This window comes from Dendrobates tinctorius, unplaced genomic scaffold, assembly GCF_039654945.1.
Source record: "Dendrobates tinctorius isolate UK_male_01 unplaced genomic scaffold, ASM3965494v1 ptg000321l, whole genome shotgun sequence".
Taxonomy (NCBI): domain Eukaryota; kingdom Metazoa; phylum Chordata; class Amphibia; order Anura; family Dendrobatidae; genus Dendrobates; species Dendrobates tinctorius.
Window position 1 is genome coordinate 615,173 of NW_027361988.1, and position 8,086 is coordinate 623,258.

Consider the following 8,086-nt stretch of genomic DNA (forward strand, 5'->3'; position numbering starts at 1 on the left):
TCCCACATCTTCCCGTCAGCCAGAGCCACTGGACTACTATCCCTAATATCCCACGTCATCCCGTCAGCCAGAGCCACCGTTCTACTACCTCTAATATCCCACATCATCCCGTCAGCCAGAGCCACCGGACAACTACTACCGCTAATATCCCACATCATACCGTCAGCCAGAGCCACCGGACTACTACCCCTAATATCCCACATCGTCCCATCAGCCAGAGCCACCGGACTACTACCCCTAATATCCCACATCATTCCGTCAGCCAGAGCCACCGGACTACTACCACTAATATCCCACATCATCGCATCAGCCAGAGCCACCGGACTACTACTCCTAATATCCCACATCATCCCGTCAGCCAGAGCCACCGGACTACCCCCACTAATATCCCACATCATCCCGTCATCCAGAGCCACCGGACTACTACCCCTAATATCGCACATCATACCGTCAGCCAGAGCCACCAGACTACTACCCCTAATATCCCACATCATCCCGTCAGCCAGAGCCACCGGACTACTACCCCTAATATCCCACATCATCCTGTCGGGATCCCTCAGATTACTCTTTCATCTGAAGGACCGATGTTCTTAGGTGTGAAGCATCATATGTCTCTAATTAAATCAGCTCCATCGAGAAGAACTACACAGACACCAGCTGTATAATACCACTCAGGATGCCTCCAAGACGCCTCTGGCTTATCAGTTAGGCTTCCGTCTTTTATAGTAAAGAATTTAAACATTTTACAGACATGCGCAGTACAAATGATTTTACAACTTGTTTTAGACAAAGAAAGTCATTTAGGCGAAAAAGCAGAGGTATTTGACCTTGGTTCACAAGGGAGATGTCTGAGACATCTCCTCGAAGAACAGATAAGGTTTTAAACAAGAGAATGCAACATAGACAGAACTCAATTTAACTCCTTCAGTTCCTATCATTCCCCCCTTTGACATCTTCATTTTCCACAATCTGGAACACTGGATCCTGCAACAACAGCGGATAGTGGCTCGTTCACCAGGTACTATCCCAGGCCGACGGGTTGCCCAAGGGAGACAGGTCTTCTACCTTCTCCATCCCCCAGATACTGAAGCCACGTCCATCATTGCAAGAGTACGCTCCTTCATGCCAGAAATGAGATGTCAATCTAGGACTCAAAGGAATAATAGTTAAATTCTTGTTGTTTACAGTCAAACTTCCTTATCTATTTCTACATCTTTTCTTGCATACAGAGATACACCAAAAAACAAGTTTCAATAGCACATATATTACAAAGATACAAACAACAATGATTTTGGACAGCAACGGTGGTGTTCAATATATCCAATATATCCCATATTTGGTCATCTAAGTAATCTGTAGCCCTGACTAATTTATCCCACATTTGAGTAATCATAGGATAAATAAAAATAGAGCTGACAATTTTATTAGCCACACTCATCTGCACTATATGTGGTCTCCCAGAGAGGCGAGGTGTATTGTCAGCAGCTCTTTTGTACAACGTGTGTTTAGGTATGCTCTGAGTATTCAACTGGTCATTCGGAATAACAAAGGTAGCTGGAGTCAAACGACCCAGAGTACAAGCACCTTTTACCCCTACTGGCAACCATTTATATGCATTGTCTCCACATACCCAGAACATGTCACTAGGTAGGTCCCATAGGGCTGAATGTTGTAATACCAGTCTATGAACTAAATCTATGAACGCAGATACATTCTGAAGCATACACCAATTTGGAAGTTGTCCTAAAGGGCTACACTACCCTACATCGGGATTTCCACAGGTGGGAGTTCCTTTCTCATATCCAGATGACTCGTTGCAAGGTATATTACCTGAAATATTAAAACAAGTTTCATTATTGCCCTGGGGAAATAAATTGGAATACTCCCAGGACGTATTATGCAACCTTCTTTCTAGCAGTATTGGTTTGAAGGCATCAGTAGAGTGGGAAGTTACATTAAAACTAACTTGTAGGCCATACATTGGAATTTGCCCCAGGTAGGTTAATCGAGTTCTATTCCTGGGTACCCAAGCCCCCCCTTTATATGCCAGATATTGAAGGTATGTATTACTTCCTGAAAGATTACCCTGCCACCAAGGGTATCCTACCCATCCCACAATAGGTATTCCAACAGTTGTGTTCCATAACTTCACATTATTTGTGGCATTATTAGCAAGTGTATCAGAACAACTGGTCGAGGCAAATAATTCCTCGGGTGGCATAGGAATAACAAGGAACGGAATACTAGTGGCCGATACTGGTGAATGTGTGCAGATCCAGCAATCTGCTGGAGACTGAGTGTCTTTTGACCAATCATTTAGTATTTTTTCATGATGTTGTATAAACTTATTATTCAAGGACATTGGAGAATTTAGATTGTCCCACGCAGCTACCATTATTACAGATAATGCAACAAAACCAAACCAAAACATTACGCACTCTTATGCTTTGTTAATTCCTGTGGCTAGTTTGCAATGCGATGCGTGGATCCAGGTTGGTCTTCCTTCCAACTTAACAGAAGTAGGCGTTGTTAGGAGTACTTGGTAAGGTCCTTGATATCGGGGTTCAAGGGTCTTTCTGGAGTGTTTCTTGACATATACGTAATCACCAGGTTGTAGACAGTGATTCCTTCCACACTATCTGGATCTGGAATGGAAGAGAAAACTAGAGAATGCATTTGAGTTAAATGCTTTTGCAACTGGATTACATAACTTGTCAAATTATCCACATTGAGTGTTAAGACCTGTGGGTAGTACAACCCTGTGTTCGGTGGTCTTCCAAACAGTATCTCGAAGGGTGACAGTTTAGTTTTCCCCGTGGGTGTGTACCTTACTGAGAATAATGCTAATGGGAGACACTCTGGCCATGGTCTATGGGTCTGCTCCATGGTTTTCTGTATTTTCAATTTCAGTGTCCCTTTCATTCTTTCTACCTTCCCTGAACTCTGTGGGTGGTAGGGTGTATGAAATGCCTGTTCTACACCTATCATTTGCATGACATTTTGCATTACCTCAGCAGTAAAGTGTGTACCTCTGTCTGATTCAATTGTTTCAGGGACACCGAATCGTGGTATTAGTTCCACCACCAGTTTCTTTGCAGTGGCTCGAGCTGTAGCCGTTTTCACCAGGTAGGCCTCTGGCCATCCAGAGAAGAGATCTACACATACTAGGATATTTGCATACACTCCTACCTTGGTAGCTGTATGTCGTCAATCTGCCGTCTCTGAAACGGCTAGAGAGGCCTAGGTGTCGCTTTCTTAGGGACTTTTACTGTTTTACCTGGGTTGTGCTGTGCACAGATGAGGCATGATTGTACAAGTTTCGCGGCTGCGTAACTGAAACCAGGAGCGATCCAGAAGGCATCTACCATGGCACACATGTGACTTTTTGAGGTGTGATTGGGGCCATGTGCTGCTTGCGCCATGATTGGGAACAGGGACTTTGGTGGGCACATCTTATCCTTATTCTCCCATACTCCATTTGAGTTCAGCTCAGCTCCCAGTCTCCCCCGGTGTACCTTCTCTGTTTGGGCAGCCTTTTGCTGGAGGGATTTCAGGACATCTAGACCCAATGTGGCTGGAATACGCTGACTCCCCGCCACCGTCCACTGCTCTCTCTAGGCCGCCTTGTGCTATTTTAGCAGCCTCGTTCGCCCTTCTATTGCCCTCTACCTCCACGGAGTCACCTTTCTGTGTGCTTTTACCTTGACAATGCCAACCTGGACTGGTAACATCAATGCCTCCATCAATTGTTTCACCAGCTCTGCATTTTTAATGGGCTTCGAATCTGTGAAAATATTAGCGACTTTACCTGCAGCGGCTCTACACGCCTCAGTGAGTGCCTTCAACTCTGCCTCCTGCGCCGACATGTGAGGAGAGAGTGGTTCCGCTCGGATTACCTCATGTGAGGATACTACTGCATATCCAGTGTAGAATCGTCCATCCTGGTGGTATCTGGGGCCATCTACAAAAAAGAAACTCAAAGTCTGCATTAGGAACAGGTTTTTCATGAATGTGTGCAAACCCAACTGTCTCCTGACTCATCAGTTCTATGCAGACATGTTCATGCGTCATGTCAAAGTATCCTTCCTCACTTGCCAATACGGTCACCAATTCCCCCTTTTCTGAATCCACAGGCAGGAGGGTGGCTGGATTCAGAACGTTACATCTTTTGAGGATTTACATACTCAGGAATTAGTAGAGCACACTCAAGTCAGAGCTGTCTGGCCATAGACAGATGTTTTGGTTGAACTTGTAGGAGTATGGCATGGATCGTCAGTGTCATCTCACATGCCTTCCCTATTACGTCTCCACTTTTTTCCTTGTGCTCCAGCATACATGACAGGTCGTTTTATTATCCTTGTTTGCTCAATTTCTTTAGCTACCTTAAGGAGGTCTTTCGGATCTACATGTCTCCATTCAGGTCTGGCTGTCTGTACTGCGTCTCGTAAGTCTTTGTTCATACCGTCAATGAATGCATTCACCAGTATTCTAACATCAAGTGGGTTTATGCAAATGTACCCCATGTCTGCCCATTTCAGCTGTAACCGTCCAAGGTATATCTCTACTCTCTCTCCTCTTTGCTGTGTCACATTAGTCAGGAGTACAGACTGCTCTGATTGTTCCACTGCAGCCCATTGTCTTAGTGACTCACAGTATGTCTCCCCAGATCGTGCAGATTTATCATCCATGCCCCAAGCCTGATTCTTTGTCACATCTGTGTGTCTTAATTATATGATCTAGTGCGTCACCTGCCTTTAAACTCACCAACCTCTCTAGGTCTGCCCAGGTACACTTATATGTCTGCTGTACTTCCTTTATGTGTCTGTAAAACGGGAATGGTTGGTCTTCAGGGGCAGGCAGCTGCTTCAGCAAAGCTAGCTGGTCAGAGGGGCTCCAGGGATAATACACCTGTATCTTTCTTATTCTAGTCACACTTCTAGGTCCTGATGGGGTTGGCCGTCTGATGTCTACTGTCAGCTTACTCCTCAAGGGCCAATGTCCCCACTACCCACTATCCACACTATTATGTCAGCTTCTTATGATCTTGTCTGGATAGGATTTAGTGCAATTCTCTTAGGTCAGTAGCACAGGTCACACAAGTAGCTATTCAGTCTGGGTTTGTCTGAGTCTGACCACAGTGTTTACAAGTCCATCTGTTTTGTCTGGGTCTCTGGTTACACTTTGTCAATCAAACATTCATAATACACCTTCCACACTGCTGCACATTCTCAAGCATCATTTATTCACTTGCTATTTTCTTCCCTTGTCTGTGCCTTTTTGTACATCCAAACATTCACACTCTGGTATTTTTGCCTTTTTCAATGTTTGTCCCACTTGTTTTACTGCTTCCTTCCTTCTCTGTCTCTTGTAATTTGACACAATTTGCTATACAAATCAATCACACAACTAGAAGCAGGTTCAAACACATTAATGACCAAGCAATCACTTACAATTCCCTTCTAAATTAGGCACCAAATCTTACTTTTAACTTCCAATCTTCAATTAAGTACTGTTGCTTTAAAATGCACAAATCTTTCAGCGTGTACCTTACGGATAGAATTACAGAGAATTTTGAGCACAGCTCACACTCAGCAGAGATAAGAGCGAAGGGAGAAGAAAAACTACGCAGCGGTATCATTCCCCCCTCCCATCAGAATGCAGCGTCGTCCTTCACAGAATTCTGTAGTTCTTTAGACTTATCAAAATCAATTTCTACAAAGAAACTCAAAATCACGGGATTTCACTGTAAGGGCAGATAACTGTATAATGAGATTAACCATGCCTTGCCCTTTTTCTGGCCAAATGCATTCAGGAAACTTTACAATGTAATGCCACATATAACACGAACTATATCATTACTCAATTCATTCAGTCTCAGATGTAGATTTGAAATATCTATAACGCATCTGTCCGGGATTCCACCACAACTAGAAAGGTCACAAATCTCTTGACACAAAAATGATGTGTGATGATTCATTCATACGTGCTCATTCACTGATTTTTTTTTACTCAATTACTCATCTTTCATCTTATTCAGAGGTTCTCATAGACATATATACAAGGATTCACACAGCCTGCCTATCTTGCACTTTGGATTTGATTAATACTTTTTCCAGGTTCTTTGCTGCACTACTTCCATATCTATCCTCAATTATATCACATAACCGATTTCCTTCTTCAGGTATCTTTCCCTGACTGTTCCCCATCTTATCTTTTATTCTTATCCTGTCTCTCTTGTTGTCTTCCTGTTAGTCCCCTGCCTTAGGTGGTGTATTGGGTAAGCTCAAGACTAGGCTCTACTATACCTCGTTACCTTCTTCCTAAGGTGCTAACAGGCTAAATGGAGTGTCTGTTCCTCGGTGTACTACGTGTTTCGTGTACTTATATGCTATGTAGCATCCGAACAGAAATACTCCCACAACACACAGGATTGTAAATAAAGTGTCCATCTACTGGGGTTCTTCAGTCATATCCTGTCACAGGCTCATTTCACGGTCCTGTGCTCATTCGGTCACACTCTTATCTGTCACAAGGTTTATTCGTAAAGGGTGTTGATTTAAGCTTAGGCGGTGACCTCCCCGAAAGGACGCTGTCACATGACCCAGTTAGGCAATATCACCACTCTTTGAACGAATACCTACTGTGCAGCTTATTTGTCTACTTTCCACAACCTTTCAAATCAAAGTAGCCATTCAACAACCTCCTCTATTCCTAGTGCGGAACCGTCTATTGTGAAAAACTTGTCCGTCCGGGCTGCGCAGTATGAACTGTTCACCCAGCCTTATATTCCATAATGTCAGACCTCTCCCATTTTGATTTGCATCAGCTCTTTTTCTAAAAATAGCTGTGCACAGACAGAACCTACAGTAACCTCTCATTCGAGCAGAAATTACATATGCGTGTCACACCCGATTTCCTCAGAGTTCTTATATGGACCTGATTTTACGGCCCCCTCCTCTACTAGATTCCCCTTTATACGGACCTTAGTTATAATGATAGTTTATGAAGAGCAGAGAAGAGAAAAATTGATCTCTTACCTGGCCAGGTGTTTAGGTCTGCTGTTCACAATTTCATCAGTAACTGGAGTGGTCTGTAGATCGGGTAGTCTTGGAGAGGTGCCTATATCAGGTCCCTGTTTCGGGCGCCAGGAAACTGTCGGGATCCCTCAGATTACTCTTTCATCTGAAGGACCGATGTTCTTAGGTGTGAAGCATCATATGTCTCTAATTAAATCAGCTCCATCGAGAAGAACTACACAGACACCAGCTGTATAATACCACTCAGGATGCCTCCAAGACGCCTCTGGCTTATCAGTTAGGCTTCCGTCTTTTATAGTAAAGAATTTAAACATTTTACAGACATGCGCAGTACAAATGATTTTACAACTTGTTTTAGACAAAGAAAGTCATTTAGGCGAAAAAGCAGAGGTATTTGACCTTGGTTCACAAGGGAGATGTCTGAGACATCTCCTCGAAGAACAGATAAGGTTTTAAACAAGAGAATGCAACATAGACAGAACTCAATTTAACTCCTTCAGTTCCTATCAATCCCGTCAGCCAGAGCCACCGGACTACTACCCCTAATATCCCACATCATCCCGTCAGCCAGAGCCACCGGACTACTTCCACTAATATCCCACATCATCCCATCAGCCAGAGCCACCGGACTACTCCCACTAATATCCCACATCATCTCGTCAGTCAGAGCCGCCGGACTACTACCCCTAATATCGCACATCATACCGTCAGCCAGAGCCACTGGACTGCTACCACTAATATCTCACATCATCCCGTCAGCCAGAGCCACCGGACTACTACCACTAATATCCCACATCATCCTGTCAGCCAGAGCCTCCGGACTACTATGCCTAATATCCCACGTCATCCCGTCAGCCAGAGCCACCGGACTACTCCCACTAATATCCCACATCATCTCGTCAGTCAGAGCCGCCGGACTACTACCCCTAATATCGCACATCATACCGTCAGCCAGAGCCACTGGACTACTACCACTAATATCTCACATCATCCCAATTGCCAGAGCCACTGGACTACTACCCCTATTATCCCACATCATCCTGTCAGCC

At 44.2% G+C, this 8,086-nt stretch overlaps 1 long non-coding RNA gene across 1 annotated transcript; it reads right to left on the minus strand.

The window, feature by feature from the left end:
• Positions 1-660: 660 nt before the first annotated feature.
• On the minus strand, positions 661-7,529 carry LOC141073970 (uncharacterized). The gene is made up of 2 exons (XR_012227102.1): positions 2,439-7,529; positions 661-1,830 (listed from the first exon to the last, which is right to left on the minus strand). It is a non-coding gene; the product is annotated as an uncharacterized lncRNA (long non-coding RNA).
• Between the last annotated feature and the right edge of the window lie 557 nt (positions 7,530-8,086).